Here is a 12,216-nt window from a genome sequence, read left to right as displayed (position 1 = left end):
TATATATATTTCAATTCTAATTTAGCTTATTTTATGTGTATTTTGTATATCTATTTTCATACAACTTTAATTACTTTTGTGTATTTTTGTATATAGTTTTATACAAATTTACGTTATTTTATGTGTATTTTCTATATTTATATTTTTACAAATACACATTCTTTTATTGATATTTTGTTTATTTATTTTTGATGCAATTTACATTTATTTAGAAATATGTGTTATTTGGGCATTTGCATCATTATTTCCTTACTAATTTACATTATTTTATATACCGTGTATACATTTTTTTATACGTATTTTCTTCATTTTATGTGTATTTTGTATATATGTTTTTATTGAAATCTACGTTATTTTATGTGTATTCGTACATATATTTTGAAACAAATTTATATTGTTTAAGTAGTATTATTATCTATTTCAATACAAATTTACCGTATTTTATGTGCATTTTGTATATTTATTTTATTTCAAATTTTATTATTTTATGTGTATTTTTGTATATATATTTATATAAAAATTATGTGTTATTTTACGGGCATTTTGCATCTTTATTTTCATACTAATTTACATTATTTTATTGATATTCCGTGTATTTATTTTAATACGATTTTACATTATTCTATGTGTATTTTGTATATATTTTTTTATACATATATACATTATTTACTGTGTATTTTGTATATATATTTTATAAAAATTTACGTTATTTAATGTGTATTTGTTTACACATTTTCAAAAAAATTTACACTATTTTATATGTATTTCGTATTTCTATTTTAATACAAATTTACCTAATTTTATGTTTTTTTTCTATTTTCGTACAAATTTTAATTATTTTGTGTATTTTTGTATATATTTTTATATAAATTTTAGTTATTTTATGTGTATTTTGTATATTTATCTTGCTACAAATATACATTCTTTTATTGGAATTTAATTTAGTTGTATATTGTATATATATTTTTATACGTATTTACATCATTTTATGTGTATTTTGTAGATATATTTTCATATAAATTTTACTTTTTTTATGTGTATTCGTATATATAGTTTGATAAAAATTTATATTATTATGTTTATTTTGCATATCTATTTCAATACAACTTTATCTTATTGTAAGCGCATTTTGTATATTTATTTTAATACAAATTTAATTATATATATATATATATATAGAATTATGTGTTATTTACGGGCATTTGCATCTTTATTTTCATACTAATTTACATTATTTTATATATATGCATATATATATATATATAGTTACTTTTGTATATATATATATATATATATATATATATATATATATATATATATATATATATATATATATATATATATATATATATATATATATATATATATATATATATATATATATATATATATATATATATATATTACAAATATATATATATATATATATATATATATATATATATGTTATTTTATGGTATTTTGTATATATTTTCATACAAATTTGCACTATTTTATTGATATTTGGTTTATTTAATTTGATGCAATTTTACATTATTCTATGTGTATTTTGTATATATTTTTTATACATATATACATTATTTAATGTATATTTTGTAAATCTGTTTTCACACAAATTTAAATTATTTTTGTGTATATTTGTATATATTTTTATATAAATTTTAGTTATTTTATGTGTATTTTGTATATTTATATACAAATTTAATATATTTTGTATATATATTTATACAAATTTTATATTATTTATTTATATATTCATATATAAATATATATATATATATATATATATATATATATATATATATATATATATATATATATATATATATATATATATATATATATATATATATATATATATATATATATATATATATATATAATATATATATATATATATATATATATATATATATATATATATATATATATATATATATTTATATATCTATTTTCATGCAAATTAAAATTATTTCTGTGTATTTTTGTATAGATTTTAATAAAAATTTTAGTTATGTTATGTGTTTTCGTAAATTTATTTTCACAATTTTTTTCATTATTTTATTGGTATTTTGTTAATTTATTTTGATACGAATTTTCATTATTTTATGTGTACTTTTCATATATAGTTTTAAACGTATTTACATAATTTAATGTGTATTTTCTCTATATATTTTGATACAAATTTATGTTATTATATGTGTATTTGTTTACTTATTTTGATACGAATTTAAATTATTATATGAGTATTTTGTATATTTTTTTCATTACAAATCTACCTTATTTTATATTTATTTTGTATATTTATTTGCATTCAAATTTAAATTATTTTATGTGTATATTTGTATTTGTATTTATGTTATTTTATATGTATTTTGTATATATTTTTTCTTTACATTATTTTATTGGTATTTTGTTTATTTATCTCGATACGAATTTAAATTATTTCATGTGTATTTTGTATACATATTTTTAAACGCATTTACATTATTTAATGTGTGTTATGTATATATATTTTTATACAAATTTACTTTATTTTATGTTAATTTATGTTGTTGGTTTTTTTTATACAAATTTAGCTTATTTTATGTGTATTTTTGCTATTTATATATTTAATATATATATATATATATATATATATATATATATATATTAAATATATATATATATATATAAATTGTATTCACAGTATTTTTTTATAAATTTACCTTATTTGATGTGTATTTTGTATATTCATTTTCATACAAATACACATTTTTTTATTGTTATTTTGTTTATTTATTTTGATACGAGTTTACATAATTTTATGTGTATCTTGTATATATATTTTTATATAAATTTACGTTATTTTATGTGTATTCGTATATATATTTTAAAATAGATTTACACTGTTTTATGTGTATTTTTCATATATATTTCAATTCAAATCTACCATATTGTACGTGCATTTTGTATATTTATTTTAATATAAATTTAATTATTTTGTGTAATTTTGTATATACATTTTTATAAAAATATGCGTTATTTTATATGTACCTTCCATCTTTATTTTCATACAAATTTACATTATTTTATTGATATTCTGTGTATTTATTTTGATACGATTTTACATTATTCTATGTGTGTTTTCTATATATTTTTTTATACATATCTGCATTATTTGATGTGTATTTTGTATATATATTTTATGAAAATATACGTTATTTTATGTGTATTTGTTTATATATTTTCATACAAATTTACATTATTTTATGTGTATTTTGTATATTTATTTCAATACAAATTTACCTAATTTTAAGTGTATTTTGTATATATATTTTCACAGAAATTTACGTTATTTTGTGTGTATTCGTATATATATTTCGATTAAAATTTACACATTTTATGTATTTCATATTAATTCATTTCAACAAAATGCAACTTTTCATGTTTATTTTGCATATTTATTTTAACAAGATTTAATTATTTTATGTGTATTTTGTTCATATATTTTATAATTTATATTATTTTATGTATTTTGCACATTTTCAATAAAATTAAATTATCTTATGTTTATTTTGTATATTTATATTAATACGATTTTACATTATTCTACGTGTATTTTTTATATATTTTCTATACATATCTACATTATTTAATGTATATTTTGTATATATATTTTTATACAAATTTCCATTATTTTATGTGTATTTTGTATATATATTTCATTACAAATTTATATTATTTTATGTTTATTTTGTATATTTATTTTCATTAAAATTAAAATTATTTTATACGTATATTTGTATTTGTATTTACGTTATTTTATGTGTATTTTGTATATATATTTTCATTCAAAATTACAATATATTACTGGTATTTTGTTTATTTATTTCGATAAGGATTTAGATTATTTCATGTGTATTTTGAATACATATTTTTATACTTATTTATATTATTTAATGTGTGTATTACATATATATTTGAAGACAAATTTACTTTATTTTTTGTTTATTTTGTATTTTTTAATACACATTTGCCTTATTTTACCTGTATTTTGTTTATTTATTTTCATACAAATTTAAATTATTTTATGTGCATTTTTGTACATATATATTTATAGAAATTTGCGTTATTTTATGTGTATTTTGTATACATTTTTTCATAGAAATTTACATTATTTTATTGATATTCTGTGTATTTAGTTTGATACGATTCTACATTATTCCATGTGTATTTTGTATATATTTTTTTATACATATTTACATTATTTGATGTGTATTTTGTATATATATTTTATAAAAATTTACGTTATTTTATGTGTATTTATTTACACATTTTCATAAAAAAATACATTATTTTATATGTATTTTGTATTTGTATTTTAATACAAATTTACGTAGTTTTATTTGTAATTTTTTATCTATTTTCATACAAATTTAAACTATTTTTGTGTATTTTTGTATATATTTTATACACATTTTAGTTATTTTACATGTATTTTGTATATATATTTTGCTACATATATAGAATCTTTTATTGGACTTTTGTTTATTTATTTTGATACGAATTTACATTATTTTAGGTTTATTTTGTAAATATATTTTTTTACGTATTTACATCATTTTATGTGTATTTTGTATATATATTTTCATAGAAATTTTCGTTATTTTATGTTTATTCGTATATATAATTTGATACAAATTTAAATTATTATGAGTATTTTGCGTATCTATTTCAATACAAATTTAACTTCTTGTAACTGTATTTTTTATATTTATTTTAATACAAATTTATTTATTATATTAGTATTTTTGTATATATATATATTTTTATACAAACATGTGTTATTTTATGGGTTTTTGCATCTTTAAATTAAAACAAATTTACATTATTGTATTGATGTTCTGTTTATTTATTTTGAGACGATTTTACATTATTCTATGTGTATTTTGTATGTATTTTTTATACATGTTCACATTATTTAATGTATATTTTGTATATATATTTTATACAAATTTATGTTATTTTAAGTGTACTTGTTTATATATTTCGATACAAATTTACAGTGTTTTATGAGTATCTTATATATATATATTTCAAAACAAATTTACCTATATTTATGTGTATTTTGTATATCTATTTTCATACAAATTCAAACTACTTATATGTATTTTTGTATAGATTTTAATACAAATTTTAGTTATATTATGAGTATTTCGTAAATTTATTTTCACAATTTATTTTTATGATTTTAAATTATTTTAATGGTATCTTGTTGATTTATTTTGATACGAATTTACATTATTTTATGTGTACTTTGTATATATAGTTTTATACGTATTTACATTATATAATGTGTATTTTGTATATATATATATATATATATATACAAATTTATGTTATTTTAGGTGTATTCATATTTTGATACAAATTTAAATTATTTTACGTGTATTTTGTATATATATTTCATTAAAAATTTACCTCATTTTATGTTTATTTTGTATATTTATTTGCATTAAAATTGAAGTTATTTCATGTTAATATTTGTATATGTATTAATGTTATTTTTTGGGTATTTTGTATATATTTTCTCATCGAAAATTACATTATTTTATTGGTATTTTGTTTATTTATAAATATTTATAAATAAAAAAATAAATAAAATAATTTAAATGAAAATATATATATATATATATATATATATATATATATATATATATATATATATATATATATATATATATATATATATATATATATATATATATATATATATATATATATATATATATATATATATATATATATATATATATATATATATATATATATATATATATATATATATATATATAATAAAGTAAATTTTTATCAAAACATATATACAAATACACATAAGGAAGATCCTCTATAGTCCTCCACCACACAGCCTGTGCTCGGCCCGCCACTTCCCGCGAATGGGTGGTGGACGGTCCTCAAGCCCCTGGCCAGGCCACGGGGCAGCTTCCCGCTCAGGGCCGGAGACTTAGCCTCGTCATCGAGGCGTGAGGTCAATACAAGTTTCGGTCAGGGAACTTGGCGGTCATACTATAGAAGTGATCCTACAAAATACACATTAAAAAATGCAAATACGTATAAAAAAAACAATATACAAAGTACAAATAAATTAATGTAAATTCGTTTCAAAATAAATAAGGAAAATACAAGAAAAAATATATATATACAAAAATACCCAAAAATAATTTAAATTTGCATGAAAATAGATATACAGAATATACATAAAATGAGGCAAATTTGTTTTGAAATATATATACAAAATACCCATAAAATATTATAAAATTGTATCAAAATATATAAACAAATACACATAAAATATAGTAAATTTCTATGAGAATATATATACAAAATATACATTAAATAATTTAATTATGTAGAAAATATATACAAAATACACATAGAATAATGTAAAATCGTATCAATATAAATAAAAAGAATAACAATAAAATAATGTAAATTTGTATGAAAAAAAAGATGCAAAATACCCTTGAAATAACGCATCTTTGTATAAAAATATATATACAAAAATACATATAAAATAATCAAATTGCTATTAAAATAAATATGCAAAATGCACATACAATAAGGTAAATTTGTATGGAAATAGATATGCAAAATACACATAAAATAATGAAAATTTGTATCAAAATATATATACGAATACACATAAATTAAGGTAAATTTCTATGAAAATATATATACAAAATACATATAAAATGATGTAAATATATATAAAAATATATATACAAAATACACATCAAATTAGGTAAATTCGTATCAAAATAAATCAACAAAATTCCAATAAAAGAATGGATATTTGTAGGAAAATATATATACAAAATATAAATAAAATAACTAAAATTTGTGTAAGAATATATAAAAAATAAAAAATAAATTTTTACGAAAATAGATCAACAAAATACACATAAAAATACTTAAATTTATTTTGAAATACATATACAAAATACACATAAAATAATGTAAATTTGTATGAAAATATTTAAACAAATACACATCAAATAACGTAAATTTGTATAAAAAATATATACAAAATACACATTTAATAATGTAAATATGTATAAAAAAAATATACACAAAATACACATAGAATAATGTAAAATCGTATCAAAGTAAATACACAGAATATCAATAAAATAACGTAAATTTGTAAGATAATAAAGATGCAAAATTCCCATAAGATAATACATATTTTTATAAAAATATATATACAAAAATACACATATAATAATAAAATTTGTATTAAGATAAATATACAAAATGCACACACAATAAGGTAAATTTGTATTGAGATAAATATGCAAAATACACATAAAACAAAAAAAATTGTTTCAAAATATATATACAAATACACATAAAATGATGTCAATACGTATAAAAATATATGTACAAAATACACATAAAATAATATAAATTCGTATCAAAATAAATAAACAAAATAACAATAATAAAATGTGCAATTGTATGAAAATAGATATAGAGAATACACATAAAATAAGCTAAATTTTTATTGAAATATATATACAAAATAAATAGAATAATGTAAATTTGTATAAAAACATTTAAACAAATACACATAAAATAACGTAAATTTGTATAAAAATAAATGAACGAAATACTCATTTAATAATGTAAATACGTATAAAAATATATACAAAATACACATAAAAAAATTATAAAAAAGAAAATTCGTGTCAAAATAGATAAACAAAACACCAATAAAATAATGTAATACTGTATGAAAAATATACGCAGAATAAACATGAAATATTGTAAATTTGTATCAAAATATATATACTAATACACATAAAATAACATAAATTTGTATAAAAATAAATATACAAAATTCACATAAAATAATGAAAATACGTATAAAAATATATATACAAAGTACACATATAATAATGTAAACTAGTATCAAAATAAATAAACAAAATACCAATAAAATAGTATAAATTTGTGTGAAAATAAGTTTACAAAATACACATAACTTAACTAAAATTTATATTAAAATCTATACAAAAATATAATATAATATAATATAAATATAATAATAATATAATATAAATTTGTATAAAAATATATATACAAAATACCTATAAAATATAGTAAATTTCTATCAATATAAATAAACATATATACATAAAATAACGTAAATTTGTATGAAAATATATATACAAAATATACATTAAACAATGTAAATATGTATAAAAAAATATATACAAAATACCCATAAAATATACTGTAAAATCGTATCAAACTAAATAAACAGAATATCAATAAAATTTGAATGAAAATGAAGAAGCAAAATAACCATAAAATAACGCATATTTGTTTGTAAATGCACATTACATATTTAAATTTGTATGAAAATAAATATATAAAATGCATATACAATATGGTAAATTTCTATTGAAATAGATATGCAAAATACACATAAAATAATGTAAATCTGTATCAAAATATAAATACGAATACACATAAAATAACGTAAATTTCTTTGAAAATATATATACAAATTACATATAAGTTACACATAAAAATATATATCTAAAATACACCTAAAATAATGTAAATTCGTATCAAAATAAATAAACAAAATTAAAATAAAAGAATATATATTTGTAGGAAAATAAATATACAAAATACACATAAAATAAGTAAAATTTTTATAAAAATATATACAAAAAATACACAAAATAATTTAAATTTGTATGAAAATATATATACAAAATTAATATAATAGGTATATTTATATATATATATATATATATATATATATATATATATATATATATATATATATATATATATATATATATATATATATATATATATATATATATATATATATATATATATCTATCTTCATATATATATATATCTATATCTATCTCTATATCTATCTCTCTATCTATCTATCTATCTATATATATATATATATATATATATATATATATATATATATATATATATATATATATATATATATATATATATATATATATATATATATACAAAAAACACATAAAACAATGTAAATTAGTATAAAATATATATACAAATACACATTAAATGATGTAAAATCATATCAAAATAAATAAACAAAATAGCCATAAAGGAAAGTGTATTTATTTGAAAATAAATATACAAAATACACATAAATTAATGTAAATTTATGTAAAACTATATACAAAAAATACACAAAAATAGTTTAAATTTGTATTCAAATAAATATACAAAATAAAAATACAAGAAATTAAATTTGCATTGAAATAGATATGCAAAATAAACATAAAATATGTAAATTTGTATCAAACTACACTAATAAACATAAAATAACGTAAATTTATATTAAAAAAATATATACAAAATACACATAAAATGATGTAAATACGTATAAAAATATATACAAAATACACCTAAAATAATGTAAACTCGTATCAAAATAAATAAACAAAATTCTAATAAAAGAATGTATATTTGTGGAAAAATGAATGTACAAAATACACGTAAAATAAGTAAAATGTGTATAAAAATCTATACAAAAATACCCAGAAATAATTTATATTTGTATGAAAATAGATATACATAATACACATGAAATTAGTTAAATCTGTATTGAAATACATATACAAAAAACGCATAAGATAATGTAAATTTGTATAAAAATGTAGAAACAAATACACACAAAAAAACGTATATTTGTATAAAATATATATACAAAATAAACATTAAATAATGTAAACATGTATAGAAAAAAACATGTACAAAATACACATAAAATAATGTAAAATCATATTAAAATAAATACACAGAATCTCAATAAAATAATGTAAATTTGTATGAAAATAAAGATTCAAAATACCCTTAACCCATAACTGATAGATTTTGTAAAATAATCAAAAACGAAAACATAATAATTTATTTTGTTTTTCATCGCCAACTCCACGATTAAATAAATTTGAAATAGCGCATATTTGTACAAAAATATATATACAAAAATACACATAAAACAATTAAATTTGTATTAAAGTAAATATACAAAATGCACATACAATAAGGTAAATTTGTATTGAAATAGATATCCAAAGTACACATAAAATAAAGTAAGTTTATATCAAAATATATATACGAATACAAATAAAATAACGTAAATTTCTATGAAAATATATATAGAAAATGCACAAAAAATGATGTAAATGCGTATAAAAATATATATTAAATACACCTAAAATAATGTAAATTTGTATCAAAACAAATAAACAAAATTCCAATAAAAGAATGTATATATGTTTTAAAAATGAATATACAAAATACACATAAAATAAGTAAAAGTTAAATAGAAATATATACAAAAATACACACAAATAATTTAAATTTGTATAAAAATAGATATACAAGATACACATAAAATCAAGTAAATTTGTATTGAAATACATATACAAAATAAACATAAAATAATGTAAATTTTTTGAAAAAATATAAACAAATACACATAAAATAACGTAGATTGAATAAAATATATAAACAAAATACACATTAAATAATGTAAATAAGTATAAAAAGAGGTATACAAATACAAATAGAATAATGTAAATCCTATCAAAATAAATACACAGAACGTCAATAAAATAATGTAATTTTGTATGATAATAAAGATGCAAAATACCCATAAAATAACGCATATTTTTATAAAAATATATATACAAAAATACATATTAAAAATTAGATATGTATTAAAATAAATATTCAAAATGCACACACAGTAAGGTAAATTTGTATTGAAATAGATGTGAAAAATACACATAAAATAATGTAAATTGTATGAAAATATATATACGAATACACATAAAATAACGTAAATTTCTATGAAAATATATATACAATACATATAAAATAATGTAAAATGTTTAAAAATATATTGAGAGAAAATACACATAAAATAAGGTAAATTCAGTACCAAAAGAAATAAAAAATACCAATAAAAGAATGCGTATTTGTATGAAAATAAAAATACAATATACATATAAGATAACGCAAATTTGTTTAAAACTATATACAAAAAATACACAAAAGTATGTATGAAAATAAATATACAAAATAAACATAAAATAAGATAAATTTGATTTCAAAAATATATACAAAAAGACAAAATAATGTAAATTTGTATGAAAATATTTAAACAAATACACATATAATAACGTAAATTTGTATAAAAATATATAAACATAATACACATTAAATAATGTTAATACGTATAAAAAATATATTCAAAATACACATATAATAATGTAAATTCGTATCAAAATAAATAAACAAAATACCAAAAAAATAATGTAAATTTGTATGAAAAAATATATACAAAATACACATAAAATTACGCAAATTTCTAAAAAAATATATGTACAAAAATGCACATAAAATAATTTAATTTTGTATGAAAATAAAATAAATATATAAAGATACACATATATAATATTATTTTATTTGTAGTAAAAAAATACAGAATACATATAAAATAATGTAAATTTGTATTAAAAAAACACAAACGCACTTAAAATAAAGTAAATTTGTATAAAAATAGATATACAAAAAACACATTAAATAATGTAAATGCGTATAAAAATATGTATACATAATACATATGAAATAATATAAGTTCGTATCGAAATAAATAAACAAAATACCAATAAAATAATAAAATTTTCAATGAAAATATATATAGAAAATACACATGAAATAACGTAAATACAAATACAGATATACACATAGAATAATTTAAATTTGAATAAAAATAAATATACAAAATAAACATAAAATAAAGTAAATTTGTAATGAAAAATATATACAAAATACATATAAAATAATGTAAATTTCCATAAAAAAAAAAAATATATATATATATATATATATATATATATATATATATATATATATATATATATATATATATATATATATATATATATATATATATATATATATATATATATATATATATATATATATATATATATATATATATATATATATATATATATATATATATATATATATATATATATACAAATACACATAAAATAACATAAATTTGTATAAAAATATATATACAAAATACACATTAAATAATGTAAATACGTATGAAAATAAATACAA

The 12,216-nt window shown here is 15.4% G+C and overlaps 1 non-coding gene across 1 annotated transcript; it reads right to left on the bottom strand.

The window, feature by feature from the left end:
• Positions 1–5,902: 5,902 nt before the first annotated feature.
• LOC126991121 (small nucleolar RNA U3) lies at positions 5,903–6,100 on the bottom strand. The gene has a single exon (XR_007745177.1). It is a non-coding gene; the product is annotated as a small nucleolar RNA U3 (small nucleolar RNA).
• Between the last annotated feature and the right edge of the window lie 6,116 nt (positions 6,101–12,216).

The sequence above is a fragment of the Eriocheir sinensis genome, unplaced genomic scaffold (assembly GCF_024679095.1).
Source record: "Eriocheir sinensis breed Jianghai 21 unplaced genomic scaffold, ASM2467909v1 Scaffold242, whole genome shotgun sequence".
NCBI classification, from domain to species: Eukaryota; Metazoa; Arthropoda; class Malacostraca; order Decapoda; family Varunidae; genus Eriocheir; species Eriocheir sinensis.
Note: the sequence above shows the minus strand (reverse complement) of the source record. Positions and strands in the feature narration are given on the sequence as shown.